General features: G+C 42.3%; 1 long non-coding RNA gene across 1 annotated transcript in view; it reads left to right on the forward strand.

The window, feature by feature from the left end:
• Nucleotides 1–606: 606 nt before the first annotated feature.
• Nucleotides 607–16,647, forward strand: part of Gm12153 — a 175,899-nt gene continuing 159,858 nt past the window's right edge. The window contains exon 1 of the long non-coding RNA XR_388596.1: nucleotides 607–844. This is a non-coding gene — a long non-coding RNA (predicted gene 12153). The remainder of the gene's footprint in view (nucleotides 845–16,647) is intronic.

A 16,647-nucleotide genomic window follows, 5' to 3' on the forward strand; every position in this document is an offset into this window, starting at 1 on the left:
GAAGACAGGAACAGCCTGTTTTTAATTCTTAAATGAAGCCCAGATAACAGTTGAACCAGTGTCCAGCTTTGGGGCTTAAAGTCCCTTGACTGTCTCAGAGCCCCAAAGCAATAGGGGACTATTTGAGGTATACGAGACACAGGTATCAGCCAGCTCAGGCTGTGCAGGGTGGGCCTCTACTGCCTAGGAGCCTACTGGTGAGGAGGGCAGACTTACTGTCCTTGGGGAACTGCTGGGTGAGTCTAATGAGACTGGGGCTGGGCCTTAGGCACGCAGCCTCTCTGCCCTGGTGCAGAGCACAGCAGGAACCTGGAGGGGCAAGCCTTGGAGTGGCTCTCCCTGCTGGCTCTTTGGCTCGCCAGCCAAACTCCTGTGGTTTCAGCCCAGCCTTGGGGACAGCTGGGTTTGTTTTGGTGTTCAAACCTGGAGGGGGTAGGGCATGGTTCTAATCCTGAAAAAATAAATTCTTTTCAGGAGACAGACAGAGAGAGGAGAGAGAGAGAGAGAGAGAGAGAGAGAGAGAGAGAGAGAGAGAGAGAGAGAGAGAGAGAGAGAGAGAGAACTTCCAGTGGAGCCCTTGAAGGCTCCTAACCATGCCCACTCCCTCCCAGTGCCAGAAAATGAACGGCTGATATGAGTCAGCAGTTAGCAGGCTGTCCTGTGAAATAAAAAAAAAAGTGAAGATGTGGGAGTGGACCCCTGTGATCCAAGACGTGGCCTCAGCAGAGAGTCTCTGGGACCTCATCCTTCTCCTGGATCCTTGCTGCAGGTCTCTTGCTGTTTCCAGTGCCTGCTGCTAATGTCTGGGTCTCCCAGTTCTGTGGAGTTGCTTCTGGAGGTGGAGGTAGGGCTTTTGGGTAAAGGCAGAAACATGGCACCTGAGTGCAAACCTTGGATGCTGTCATTTCAAAATTGAAATGATAGAGTCTTCTCTACCCAGATTATGCAATTAGAACCAGGGGATGGACCTAAAGGAAATACATTGTCCTAATATAAGATATATGTACCGGAGGGGGTGCTGTCCCTAAAGCTATTGCTTGTCTGTGCAATCTGTTCCCCTAACTGGGCTGCCACGTCTGGTCTCAGTGGGAGAGGAGGCACCTAACCCTGAAGAGACTTGATATGCCAAGGTGGGGGGAATCCATCCTCTAAGAGGAGAAGAGGATGGGAAATGGGGGATGGGGGGAGGGACTGTGTGAGGGAGGACCTGGAGGGGGTCCAGCAATTGAGATGTAAAATGAATAAGTGAATACATTTTAAAAAAGATATATGTATAGGTGTATATGTATATGCTTTATATATGTCTATACTTTATGTATGTGTATATACATATACATATACATATAATGTGTATATTTAATATATGTATATATGATCTTCCAAAGTTGTCCCCTTACACATCTCCTCCGTGTCAACTTTCCATTTACCCCCAACCCTCATCTAAAGGTAATCTTCCCAGGGTTTTTGTCTCCTCAATCTGTTGCTTTCTTACAAGATGTTTATGGAAGTCTAGAAATACCTCCCATCTTGCCTCCTTACTTGTTTGCCACTCAGCAGCCTAAGTTGAAAGATGACCCTGGTGAGGACAGAACTCTTGGCGTCCTGTTCTTCACTACTTTGCTTCCAGCTCAGTGCCAGGCACCAGGTAGGAGCTTAGTAAATGTTGATGGAGCATGGGAGCATGGCTGAAGGGACAGTCTGGGAAGAAACGAGCTCTCCATGACTGAGAATTGAAGCAGAAGTTGGGTGAGAAATAGGCAGAAGACCTACCCATCCCTGCATCAGAAAATATTGGTAAACTTATGCTAGTGTTGGTGCCAAACTCTGTAATGATTCAATCATTACAGGGAGTTATAGATCCTCCTGTAAAATCTCACCTCTCCTCTAGGAGGCGTCTTGGGTCCTTAGGTCCCAGTCAGGTTAAGGCTCCATTCCTTTTTATTTGTGGCTTTTTAGGTCACCACATTCAAGTGAGTGGAATCATTTAGAAAGGGAGGAGAGGGCAACCAGCCTGATCTAGAGGAGGGTCTTATCCTCCCTCTCAGACCCCATTGGCTAGAGCTCCAGCCTGTCTGACCACAAGAGTTTAGTATGGGTCACAGCCCAGGAGGAAGAAGAGGAAGCTTGGTTTACAGACAATAGGCTCTATAGCTGCCTGGGCAGCAGGAGATGGGGCTATGTGGCTTCTGGGAACCTCTTATTCCTGGCTTCTCTAGGTTTTGCCTTTCTCACCCCCCCCATTTTTGGTAGTAATGCAACACTTAAGGAGAAATGTTCCTGTCACTTCTCTTTCTTTTCCAACTTTGTAATTCTAGTTCTTTTGGCTCAAGTTTCCCCTGTGTGTCATTATGGACAGTTGCGAGCATTTGCTTAGCAACCACAAAATTGTCCAAGGCAGACAGACCTGTCGAAGAATCCTGGCTCCATCAGCCTCTAGGTATGTGCACTTGGGCAAGTTACCTAACCTTTCTGGCCTTCTGTTTTCTCCTTGGAAATGCAGACAATCACAATAATTATCCCTACTTTGTAACATTGTGGGGCTTAAGAGATCAGAGAGGTGCACCATTTACGGTGCATTTATTCCGGGTCACTGTCCTAAGTACTTTATTTTCATTCTCTTTTAAAAGTTTTGCCTCAACCCAATGGAGAAGATCTATTATTAGCCCTGGTTTTATGGAGGAGAAAGCCGAATCACAGGGAGATTAAAAGGCTGGCCTGAAGTCATGTAGCTAATGGGTTAGGAACCAGGGCTTGAACGAAACAGTCCAACTTCAGAATGCACAAGGTATGGAAGAGACAACAGAAGCAGTTATAAGTTGAAAAGACAACTCTTTTGATGTTGTTGCTTTCTTTAGAGGCTGAACCAATCTTTGGCTTCGTTCTAACAGCAGTAATCATTTGTAAAACATTTCATAGCCCACAAACTGTCTTTATGGCTTTTAGCCCAAGGACTCCTCACTGTAACCATAAGAAACCCTCACTTTTTCTGTCCCCATATAGGGGATAAATGAACCACGCAAGGCACAAGGTGCTGGCCAAGGTCACACTGCCAGAAGCTGGCAGAGCTGGCTCTTAAACTCTGACTTGCGATAAGGGCAGCACTCTGGCTAAGTTTCATTTTTTTGTTAAGTGCTTAGAATGGGGCTGGGCACAGAGTAAACAAGATATAAATATTTTCTAAGAAACTAAAATCAACAAATATCACGCCCTACTGCTCTCTTCAACAAGCATTTCTCTAGCACCTGCAACATCTGGGGAGTGAAAGTCAGTGCCACCAGACTACTGAGGCCCCTCTTGCTCTTTCCTGCCTTCGTTGTCCTAGGTTGCCCCTGGGTTGGGCTGGTGTGTATCTTCTCTCCTGACTCTGCCTGGCTCTTTTTGGCTGCTTGCTATGATCTGGGCTCCTCCCACAATCAAACAGAGTTTGGCTGCTCCTGTTCTTGTTTCTCAGGCCCCTGCCTTCCACAGTCGGATGGAATCGTCTAGGACAGTGTTAACTGGCAGTGATCTGATGTGTTATGGTGCACTACCAGTGTGTTCATCTCCTAAAAAACATCAACTAATCCAAAGAATGCTCTTGGGCATCCATCCTCAAGCCCATGAGGGAGACCCTTGGTGAGAGAGCATGTTTCTGACAGGACCTTAGGAAGGAAGGAAGGAAGGAAGGGAGGAAGGAAGGAAGGAAGGAAGGAAGGAAGGAAGGAAAGAAGGGAGGGAGGGAGGGAGGGAGGAAGGAAGGAGGAAAGGAAGGAAGGAGGAAAGGAAGGAAGGAAGGGAGGAAGGAAGGAAGGGAGGGAGGGAGGGAGGGAGGGAGGGAGGGAGGAAGGAAGGAAGGAAGAAAGAAAGGAAGGAAGAAAGGAAGTCAGGCTGAGTGTATGCAGGGTTTCACATGGAATCTTTTCCACTTGGAAGTGATCCATGACACTTCTCTTTTATTCCTTTCTTACTCATAAAAACTCTTCCTTAAGTTGTTTGAGAAGATTCCTGACATTTCTTGTCAAATTGGTCTCCAGATTATTGCTGACTTGGGCTTTTAGTGGAACAGGTCCAGAAACTCCAAAGCAATGGAAGCATCAAATTGGGAAACACACACACACACACACACACACACACACACACACACACACACACACTTCTTCAGTAAGGGTGACTGAGCCTCTACTATGTGTCATACAGCATTTCAGGCATCAAGGTGGCAGGAACAAACAAGCCAGCCATGGCATCCTATCTTCATTCTCATGGGCAAGGCAGCCATAATTCTATAAGCCAGGAGGCATAAGAATCCTCCTATTTTATTCTGCTGGTTCTAGAGGTTGCGATTTTCAGGATCAAGATAGTGGCATATTTGGTATCCTACATGGGTCTGTTCCTCTCAGATGGTGTCTTCTTGCTATGTTCTCGTGTGCTGTAGGGTAAAACAAGCTCTTCTAGTTTGAGAACATCATTTTAATTTATCTTTATTTTTTGAAACAAGGTCTCATTATGTAACCCAGGCCATCTTCTGAAGCATGATCCTCTTGCCTCCATCTCCCAAGTTGCTGGTATTACAAGTATGCACGAGCATGCTCAGCTAATTTCTTTAAGAGCACTGCTATCAATATGTACTCACTGATAAGTGGATAATAGCCCAGAAACTTAGGATACCCAAGATATAAGATACAACTTGCCAAACGCATGAAATTCAAGAAGGACGAAGACCAAAGTTTGGACACTTTACCCTTTCTTAGAAATGGGAACAAAACACCCATAGAAGGAGTTACAGAGACAAAATTTGGAGCTGTGACGAAAGGATAAACCATCTAGTGACTGCCATATGCAGGGATCCATCCCATAATCAGCTTCCAAATGCTGACACCATTGCATACACTAGCAAGATTTCGCTGAAAGGACCCAGTTATAGCTCTCTCTTGTGAGACTATGCCAGGGCCTAGCAAACACAGAAGTGGATGATCACAGTCAGCTATTGGATGGGTCACACGGCCCCTAATGGAGGAGCTAGTGAAATTACCCAAGGAGCTATAGGGAACTGCAACCCTATAGGTGGAACAACAATATGAACTAACCAGTACCCGGGAGCTCTTGTCTTTAGCTGCATATGTATCAAAAGATGGCCTAGTCGGCCATCACTGCAAAGAGAGGCCCATTGGACTTGCAAACTTTATATGCCCCAGTACAGGGGAACGCCAGGGCCAAAAAGGGGGAGTGGGTGGGTAGGGGATTGGGGGGGTGGGTATGGGGGACCTTTGGGATAGCATTGAAAATGTAAATGAGGAAAATACCTAATAAAAAAAATTAAAAATAGAAAAAAAAAGAGCACTGCTATAGAATGTTGTCCCATGAGCATTAACAGGCATTGCCATTTTAATCGAGCCCCTCTGACTGCCTGCCTCAGATATCCTCAAGAGCAATCCTGCTAACATTTTCTCAGAGGAAGAGGAAGTGGGAAGGACCATCAGAGTTCCACCTGAAATCTCAGTCATCCGCTGTATACCCCTGCCAGCTTTGTGTACTTCTGCCCTAGTTGATTGTGGCTTTGTTGTCTCTGGAGATGCTGGAGTCTTCCGAGGGAGGCGGTTAACTGAAGAGGAGACTAGGAAGCTCTGAGGAAGTTATCATCTGTATCAGGGTGAGACCCTATCAGCAGTGCAGATGCTCTGGGGTCACCACACTCTGGTAAGCAACCCCTTGACCTGATAAACTCATAGACTTAAGAAGATGGATGCTGGCGGACTCACACGATGGTCTGTCATTAGTGGGTATGCACTTGTGTGTGTGCACACGCATACAAGTTAACAAAACAGGCACTGATGCCTCTCATGAGGAAACAAAATGGAATCTTTTCCCAAATGGTCATATCTCATAATGCTATCATTTTGGGACACACAAAGGATTCAGACCACAGCATTGTAATCTGCTACCCCCCTCCCACATGCCCTTCTCAAATGCAAATTATATCCACTCTATCCCAGTAACCCTGGAGTCTTAACCGTTCCATCATCAATTTTAAAGTCTCATCTAAATATCATCTAAGTCAGATATGAAGGTATGATTCATCCCGAGGAAAATTGCTCTCCAGCTGTGAGCTTATGAAAGTGAACGTTATGTGCTTCCAAAACCTAATGGTGGGGCAGGCATAGTGTATTCTCACTGCAAAAGAGAGAAAGGAAAAAAAGCAAGCAGTAACAGGTCCCAAGTAATCCTTAAACTTTAATGCCTAGGGACAATCTTAAGTCTAACATCTGCCTCCAGACTCAGTGGGGGAGGCTTGCTTCTGCAGGTTTGCTGAGCAGTGGTTGTCCTTTCACCCCTGGGCAATCATAACCTTGGGAAGGTCTTGTCCTCACTGAAGTTCTAACACAGGCTGGAGTCTCAAGCTGGCTGCTGGGATCTCGGGGATGTTTCCAGACCATCCGTTTCACTGGGTGATACCCTAGTGAGAGTTTCCTATACTAGGCTTGTCTCTGTGGTTGAAGTTTACTAGGCTTCTGCCACAGGGTTCTCTGAACATCCCTTGAACTGCAAGTAGAGGCAGCTACATGCTCATAGGTTGTGAAGCACCAAAGACAGAATCCCATGGATAACAAATATATTGCCTGTACCCTGGTCGGGGTGATGCGTGGCACTCAAGCCATTCACACAGCCCCTAGGTCTGCTGTAGCCAATCCTAGGGCAGCCTCTGTCCCAGGGTACAGCAACCTGCCAGGAAGCTTTCCTCTGGCACACTTGGCTTATGATCTCCTGTATACCGCTGGAATCTCTGGTCCATTGTGTTGAGAAAACATACCCACCTTCCATGCTAACATTACCACTAGGCCATATGGTACATCCTTATACCCTTCCAAACAACCATTCTCATATTTTCCAATATGTATAGGCCAGGAATCCACATTTCAAAAAGCACTGCTTCCCTATCAATAAACAATTCTGTCTATGTTGATTCTATGTTCTCTCATTTTACTGAGGTTCCCAAAGGAGACAAACTGAACACTTTGCTTAGAAATAACTCCAGACAAATACCTGTTTTCATTACTTAAGCTTCTGCCCTCCATAAAACACTGGCACATGAACACAATTCAGACAAGTTTGTCCTGCTTTAGCAAGGGTTGCCTTTCATCTGAGCAACAACACATTCCTCCTTTCTGTTTGAGACCTTATCCAAACGATAGTTGTAGTGCAGCAACTTCCTTTAAAATGAAATAAGGAACGCTCCTTAACACTCAAGAAGCAAACAACTCACAGGTCTCAGGAAATCCCTGAAAGCAAATCCAGTAAGGGTTGCTAAGGACAGATCTTTCTCAATTTATGGAGAAACTGAAAGTTATACAGAAAGTTCCAGGTTTCAGGTTTTTTTGAGTTGTCACACATACTGGGATAGAGTTTTGGTAATACCGAATTGCCTTTGACTCACCCATGCTCCTATAAGTGACCCCAATAAGCCTTCTGATTCACCTAATTGGTCATTGGTGATATTGTTACTTTGGTTGGTTGGTTTGGTTTGGTTGTTTTTCCTCATCTGAGGTGAGTAGATTATTTGTACATGTCTCCTCAGGAACACAACACCTTTCTATCAATTCTGCTCACAATCACTTTGGGATCCCCAAGCACTGAGACTTTCTTTGACGACTTCCTGTTTCTTTTCTGTGCCCTGGCTAAAATCCCCCTTTAATGTCCATTCCCAGCAGTGTAGGCTTTGTGTAGCATGAACCTCAAAACTCATCTACCCATGATACATTCCTCGTTCCTGAAGCTGAAGTACTTGTTCGGCAGCATCTCCACTTCTTGCTTATTTTTGTTCTGTCTCTTCAGGCTATTATAGTAAAAGTCCTGCAAGCTTGTGGCTCATAAGTGACACACATTTAGTTTTCACAGTTCTGAAGGCTAAGGGAGCTCAGATCATGATGTCTGTAGACTGAGTGCCTGCTGAAGGCTTGATCCTCCCATAGTTGTGTCCTCACATGGTAGAAAAGACAAATGACCTCCACTGAACTCGTTTTGTCACGACAACATCATTCTTCAAATGATCCTAGCTCCACATCCCATCACTGTGGGAGTTAGGGTTCAGCACATGACCTGGAGGAGGAGAAGGTAGCACGTGCTGCAAGCCAGGCTGTCTGTAAAATTTGATCATACCTTTCAAGCTAAAAGAGGAAGCCATTCCAAATCACATCCGGCTTATTTGCTTTTAATATCTGTGATAACATGACATACAGCAACCAAAACAATAGAAAACTAATTGTGGGGCCTGGAGAGATGGCTAAATACTTGAGAGTATTTGCTGTGTAATCATGAGAACTAGAGCTCAGAGCCTAGCACTCAGAGCAAGCTGGGTGTCGTTCACTCAGGCATGCATACCCTCAGACAGATATATATGTACACATAGTCTCTCTCTTACACACACACACACCCCTTAGAAAAAGAGCAATCGTTTTGCTACCCTAAAGAACAACCAAAAGACAACCAAGAGAAATCACAAAGAAGTAAGTTATCTCAAAGACTTTTAAACATATTCTGTGATAGTTAATCCTCATTGTTGAGTCAATTGGATTTCAAATTGTATGCAGACACATCTATGGGGGTTTGTGACATTTCCAGAGAGGTTTAACTAAGGAAGGAAGATCCATCCTGCATGTGGACAATACTATCCCCTGAACTAAATAAAAATGGATAAAGGAGACCATGAGGTGAGCACCGTTTCTCTTTGTTTCCTGACTACAGATTCAGCGCGTCCAACCACCTCACATTCTTGCTGCTGTGTTTTCTCCATTCTGATGGACTGTATTCACAAACTGTTAGCCAAAAGAAACTCTTTCTTCTTTAAGTTGCTTTCATTGGCTACTTTTGTCATACAATGAGACAAGTAGAATAACTACTACATATTCTCATTCTTCTATGTTACCAGGACCCTGATTTAAAGACCACGTGGTTACAGAGAATAGGACTGTATTTCCTATCCTGTTACAGATCTGGGAGGGTCATGTAATTGGATTCTGTGAGCACAAATATGTATGTAAGTGGCAGGACATGCCCTTCCCCCATTCGTTCTTCTTACTTGGAGAACATGATGTTGGGCCAACAAAGATAAGGGCAAAACCTTAGAACAATGTATCAGGAAACAAGATGGAAGGAAAGATAGAGACAATATTTCTTCCTGGTATAAACTACTAATATTTTGTGTCTTCATTATATTACCCAGCTCATTTCATCAGTCAGTGAGAAAGCAGATTTGAAGCTTTTTGTTATGGTTATAACTTGTTTATGTCCTTTACCAGTCTTTCCCTCATGTGTTTTGATAAGTTTTCATTAGGAATTTACATATTTATAAATACTCCATCTTCCTGATGTGTTGACCCTCAATTAGTTTGCAATACCTCTATCTTTGGTATGACTTCTTTGCCTTCACATATATTTAATTTCAGTTTTTACCAGGCTGATGATTCTTTTCTGTGTGGTACATCTATACACTTCACGGACACCCATGGGACATCTGTTTCCTTCCTGCCTACATGTACATCTATGCTTAAAACACTTCTGTGCAGAAAGGTTTTCATTATGTCTGGCTTTTATATCTCATCTCTCACTCTTTTTGATTATGTGAAGTGCTTCATCCATTATCTCTTTTATAAAACACTTTACATTTTATTAAAATTTTAGAGTTACAGGAAATTTCAAATGTCCTCTGAAGGGTTTCCCACTTACTCTATATTTAGGTTCCGCTATTAACAACAACCAGAGTTATGAGTTTTTGTCTTTTAATGACTGTTGACGTGACTGCACTTAGACATATCACCATTTCTGTATTTGATTGTTTTCCCATTTTGTAATTATCCTTTTCTTCTTTCAAATTTTCTGAATGTCCTTTGGAAATCCTTTTACTTTTCCTATTGACTTTTCAGCTATACCTCATCAGCTACTCTCAGCTATCATCAATGGTTACTCTAAGGATTACAATGTAAAAACTTTTTTGCCTTGAATACTATAACTTGAATGAATATTTTGCCACCTCACATAAATACGTGAAACTCTTGCAATGACACAGTTCCAGTTGTCCCAGGCTTCCTTCTCTGTATCCTGTATGCCATACTTGCTATGTGTGCTCTAACTATTTACATTATAGGCCCATCAAGGTAACTTAAACCTGGTAGAGATTTGAAAATATTTCATAGTTCTTTGACTCAATGTTTGCATTTTAATCTTTTCATTCTTTAGACTATGTATATTTTATGGATCTCTCTTTGATCCTCTGCGCTTTCCTCTTACTTTAATTCTATTATTAAGCTTATTTAATATGTTTCAGAGACAAAATCAGGTGCATTCTTTAATTTCTTCAGTGTATGGCAGACCAGAAGCAGAGAATGAGTCAGGAGCCAATAACAAGATACCAGGGACCCATACACACAGTGATCACCTTCCTCCAGCTAGGTCCAACTCTGCAAAGTTTCCAAAACCTCCCAAAATAGCATTCAGATGAGCCTGGAGGGGACATTTCATATTGAACCCACAATAGTCCCTGAGTGGTTTTTTTGTTTTGTTTTTGTTTTTTAAAGCATCCAAATATCATGTTGAGTGTCAAAGCATAATCTTGACTATGATGACTGGCATCTCAGATCTCCTTTCAAGGTTAGCTACAAGATGCTTCTAATCAGTCTTGTAGCCCCACAATAGAACAGTCAACTAAAGACACTGGAAGAGTTCTCTCTCTCTCTCTCTCTCTCTCTCTGTGTGTGTGTGTGTGTGTGTGCATGCACACACGCACCTGTTTACATCACAGTAATTGTGTGCAAACCCCAGTGCATGCGTGGAAGTCAGAGGACAACTTTCAGAAAGTTGTTTCTCTCCTTTCCTCTTGTTTGAGGCAAGGAGTCTCTTGTTTCTACCTCACCTGATACATGCCAGGCTAACTGAACCATGAGCTTCTGGATTATCTACCTCTATCTCCCATCTTGCTGTACAAAGCACTAGGATGAGAGATTGTGGGACACATGGACGGTGCCACAAGAGGACCTAGCACAGAACCAGTGAGGTAAAATATGTTCAAACCCTAGCAATCTCACAAGACCAGTAGGAGTGGCGCTAGTTCTCTCCCTGTTTCTGTGCTTAGAGCAAGTTACAAGGTGACCCTCAACTAGGTGATCCAAGGCAGACAGTACCCGGAACACCTCTTCAAGCTAATGAGGCAACTTAGTGGCCTTAGCCTTCAGCCAATGACCTTTACCATCCCAGTATATTCCCACACTCTTCCCCAAAATTGGTTCACTTCAAATAAAATGCATGCATTCAAACTCACCATGAGTAAAGAAATATGAGCAAGCTAAAATTGTCTCAGAGAGGTGCTCCATTAAAGATTTTTGGAGAAGGCCTTTGCCTAAAATGGCCATAACATTAAGGTTCTCAGAGAAGGTCTGGCTGACAGTGACTCCAACATCCCAGAGGGAAGGAGGTGTACTAAGGAGTCTGTCCTCTTCTGGATACCCCGAGAGGAGAGGCAGAACCAGGAACCACCAGAGTTGTATAATATCATACCCAGCCTTTTTACATGATGTTCGGGGTATCTGGGAATAGGTTGTGCCAGTACTTTTAAACATTCACACAAACATACAATGTTTTTAGATCATTGTCTCTTTCAAGCTCCTCTTCGGTACACCCAAATACATCCATTTCCCATTAATGTCTGCTTCATCAAATCTTTTAAATTAGATTTTTAAAATTCTAACCTACCAAATTTAATTAAGTCTTATTTTCAAGACCTTAACCCATTCTGAATTTATTTCTGTGTGTGGTGCAAGATGAGGATCCAGCTTTATTTCTGTCCCTTAGTTTCTCTCTTTCATCTCTCTGTTGCCCTCCAACTCTTGTGTGTGTGTGTATGTGACTATCTTGATACAGCAACACTATTTATTGACTTTAATGATGAGTATTGTCAATGTAACAATCACCCAGGTGGTTCTAGATATGTCAGTAGGTTATTAATCTTGCTTTAATTGATGTGGGAAGACTCATCTTAATTGTGGGCAAGGTTGTTCTCTCAGAAGGGAATCTTGAAGTGCACGAGATTGAAAAAGTAAGCTGAATATTTGTTCTAGCTTTCTTTCAATACTTGCTGCTTCTTTACTGCAGTGCTTTAAGCTCCTGCTGCCTTTACTTTCTCACCATGAGGGACTGTTCTCTACAACTGTGGGCCAAAAGAAACCTTTCTCCCTTACATCGCCCTTGCCAGTTTTCCTAAATCCCAGTAACAGGAAAGAAACTAAGACACTGACCATTTATCAAAGAGACTATTTCCCATGTTTTCTTCTTTTTTCCTCCCTCCCTCCCTCCCTCCTTCCCTCCCTCCCTCCCTCCCTTGCTCCCTTCCTTATTCACAATCTTGTTGTTTCTTGTCTGGTACTCACTGTGAACCTCAGGCTGACCTTGAATTTGGAAGTCTTTCTAATTCAGCCTCCGGAGTTCTGGGATTACAGGTACACATTGCCATGCCTGGTTCTCACGTCTGTACTCTCAGCAAGCACACTTTTTATAACTTAATTGCCCTTACATGTTTGAATTTATTACTTAGTGTTTTCCTTGGATATCCATGTTTCTTCCAACCTTGTGGCTTTACTGCAACAGCTTTGTAACATAATTTGAAATCAGAAAGTATTTTGTCTTTAACTTCGTTTTCCTTTTTCAAGATTGTTTTTTGTCCATTTGGAGCCTTGTATGGTTCCATATTTATTTTAGAATTACTTTTGGACTGGAGATATAGCTCAGAGGGTAAGAGAACTGACTCCTCTTCTGAAGGTCCTGAGTTCAAATCCCAGCAACCACAATGTGGCTCACAGTCATCCATAATGAAATCTAACGCCCTCTTCTGGTGTGTCTGAAGACACCTACAGTGTACTTACATATAAGAATGAATAAATCTTAAAAACATACTTTTATTTCTATGAGAAAACCTTTTTGGGTTTCAACAGAGATTACACTGAGTTTGTCTATCACTTTGGGTCTAATAATACTTTGATTCTAATAATATTAAATCTTCCAATCCATGAAAATGGTTTATCTTTTATTTATATTTTCTCCTCACTTTACTTTATCAGTATATAAATTAAAATATTTGTCTTCTCTTGTGGCTAGGCTCTTTACAGCATTGGGATTGAACCCAGGCCTTCCTGAATGGAGGCAAACACTCCACCAACCGAGTTACCTCCCATACCTGGGCTTTCTTCTCTCCCCTTTGCACAGGTCAGTGTGGTAAAGACCTATGTGAATTTTGAATTTTCTCTTGTAATTTTACTCCATCTACTTATCAGTTACAATAGGCATTTATCTGTTAATTTATTTTTAAAATCCTTTATCTTGTAGAATCTAGAGTTCTCTGGACACACAACCATTTTATTAACAAATAGCATAGCTATATGTCTTCCTTTGTAATTTGCATGTCCTTTATGCAATTTTCCAGTCTCTATTTTCCTTGAAATCAGTGCTAAAATACTATCCTAAATTCTGAACTAAAAAGGGAGTTGAATCTGTGTCTGATTCTGGGAACTACAAGATACGTTGGTACTCAGTAGCCTCATGCTGGGGGAAGAGGAACATAAGCCAACCAGGTTTGGAAGTCACATACACTCCGTGGCTTGTCACTTGGCACACACACGGTCTTCTTTGAGAGCCAAGTCTTTTGCTCTGGTGGGAAATTAACTTCATGCTTTAAAGACAAGTAGCTCAGAGTGACTCCAAATGTCCAGTGGCCCTACAAAACATAGTGATAACTCTGGAAAGGTCAATCAGAAGCATATGGGTTAGATTTTGTTTGAAATCACATGAAGATTTTTAATAGAGAAGAAGTTCTCAAGAGAACGAGTATGTTTTGACATTCCTTTCTCAAATCCCAAACATTCAAGAGATGCTTTCGAATAGTCCCCTCAAAGTAAAACAAATGAGAAACCTCTCAAGTTTTAGATCTTGAGAGAAAAGCCAAATAGGCAGTCTCCATTCCTTTGTATAGTAGACTATATTCCTGGTATAAAGCCACCTGAAGAAGATCAAAACAAAACGACAATAACATGGCCTGTGTTCAAGATCTCTCTTCTGCCATGTCACCCCTGGAAACTAGAAGAGGCTATTTGAATTGATACAAGTTTAGTTTCTTTGTGTGTTAAGTAAGATTATTACATCAGTTCACAGTGTTGTAGATAGGGGAAGATATCTACAATGGCACTGTGTAAAATTTCTAACTATAGCTAAGCCCTGAGAATGTCCTGTCAATCTCTATTGTTATGATATTGAATAAATCTGTCCATAAAAATAGCATTTTTTCTCATCCTCTTAACAGAGAGCAGTAATTTTAAAAAGTAAGTTGAAAGGAATAGAGAGATTGGCTTCAAGGTTATGGGTACTCAAATATGTTAATTTTGGTAACATCAGAACTGAATTCAATATTTTCTCTAGTACTTATTAGTTATATGTGTTTGCCAAAGGAATTCACTTCTATAAATGTTCCTTCTCTCTCTCTCTCTCTCTCTCTCTCTCTCTCTGTTATTTTCTTTATTTACATTTCAAATGTTTTCACCCTTCCAGGTCTCTCCTTCAGAACCCCCCTATCCCATCCTCCCTCCCCCTGCCTCTATGAGCATGCTCCCCCACCCACCAACCCACTTCCATCTTCCCACCCTGGTATTCCCCTACACTGGGGCATTGAACACCCTCAGGTCCAAGGGCCTCTCCTCCCACTGATGTCCAACAAGGCCATTCTCTGCCACATAAATGGCCAGGGCCATGTGTATTCTTTGGCTGGTGGTCCAGTCCCCAGGAGCTCCGGGGGTCTGGTCTGTTGACACTGTTGTTCCTCCACAGGGCTGCAAACCCCTTCAGCTCCTTCAGTCCCTTCTCACCTCTTACATCAGGGATCCCTGTGCTCAGTCCAATGGTTAGCTGAAGCATCTGCATCTGTATTTGTCAGGCTCTGGCAGAGCCTCTAAGGAGGCAGCCATATCAGGCTTCCATCAGCAAGGACTTCCTGGCATCCACAATAGCATCTGGGTTTGGTGGCTGTATTTGGGATGGATCTCCAGGTGGGACAGTCTCTGGATGGCCTTTGCTTCAGTCTCTGCTCCACACATTGTCTCTGTATTTCCTCCAGTGAGTCTTTTGTTTCCCCTTCTAAGAAGCACTGAAGCACCCACACTTTGGTCTTCCTTCTTCTTAGGCTTCATATGGTCTGTGAATTGAATCTTGGGTATTCTGAACTTTTGGGCTAATATCCACTCATCAGTGAGTACATAGCGTGTGTGTTCTTTTGTGATTGATTTACCTCACTCAGGATGATATTTTCAAGTTCCATCCATTTGCCTGTGAATTTCATGAAGTCATTGTTTTTAATAGCTGAGTAGTATTCCATTGTGTAAATTACTATATTTTCTGTATCCATTCCTCTGTTGAGGGACATCTGGGTTGCTTCCAGCTTCTGGCTACTATAAATATGGCTGCTATGAACATAGTGGAGCACGTGTCCTTATTTAAATGTCCCTTCTCAAATGCAGTTGTCTTCTTGAATTGCTATGAAGGTGAAATAATTCATGTGAGCTGGATGGCATAGTACTGATAAATTGTAATTGATAAAAAAAATAGCAACTACCACAATCATCATTAATGACAAATAGTTATTCATTTTCATATTCTCCTTATAGTAAACATCCCAGTCAACTTGAGGTTCCTCAGGTATCCATCTAAAATAAAATATTACAAGTACAATTGCTGGATGCTTGACTGCTTCTTTTGTTTTCTTTTTGGATCAATTCTACTTATCATTGCCCTTCAAATGTACTTTCAAGGAACACTAGAAAGTATATCATCCTTAGAAAGATGGCATCTGGTTATAGAGCCACTATAATTGAAATCATTGCAATCACAGGATGCCACAATTTTGATGACACCAAGAAGGCCCATCAAATGAACAATTTTTACACCTCTTAATTTGATCCATGGGGTCCTTAAGCCACAATGATACAAAAAGAGCAAGGGAGTCTAGGTTTCAATTTGTATTCTACATCTTCTTGACAAGTCTGTCGGAAGTAGGCATAGCATGTATGTACTTGAGGCCATTTTTTTGGATGGGTGATCTTTTGATCACCTGCTCTGAGAGGTCATTTGATATCAATATGACAAATACTTGAGACAAACACCTAAAAGTAGAAAGAATTCATTTTTTTTCACCAGAGATATCAGTCCATAGTCCTTGGTTCCAAGGATTCCGACCTATGGGTAGGCAGAGCATGATGGCAGTGTGATCATGTGACAAGTTGCTTACTTCATGGAAGACAGGAGCAGAAAACAAGGAAACAACTGAGTGCCCGGGACAAACAATCAAAGCCATGCCCAGTGACCTATTTTTCTCCAGTTAGGCTTTACCTAAACTTTCCAGAATCTCCTCAAATAATGCTCTTTGGGACTAAGCATTTAACACACAAACCTGTAGGTGACATTTCCTATTCAAGCCATGACAGAGACCCACATTGTGCTAAGTGCAAGAAATTAAAAATGTGTAAAATACAATTCTTCACCCTAGGGAGTTCAAAAATAAACTGGGCAGTCAAGTCTACTAAGATGAAAAATTTCCCCCTGAAGGAGCATTACAGCAGAGGACACAGGAGATATTAATTGACATGATGA

Source organism: Mus musculus, chromosome 11, assembly GCF_000001635.26.
Source record: "Mus musculus strain C57BL/6J chromosome 11, GRCm38.p6 C57BL/6J".
NCBI lineage: Eukaryota > Metazoa > Chordata > Mammalia > Rodentia > Muridae > Mus > Mus musculus.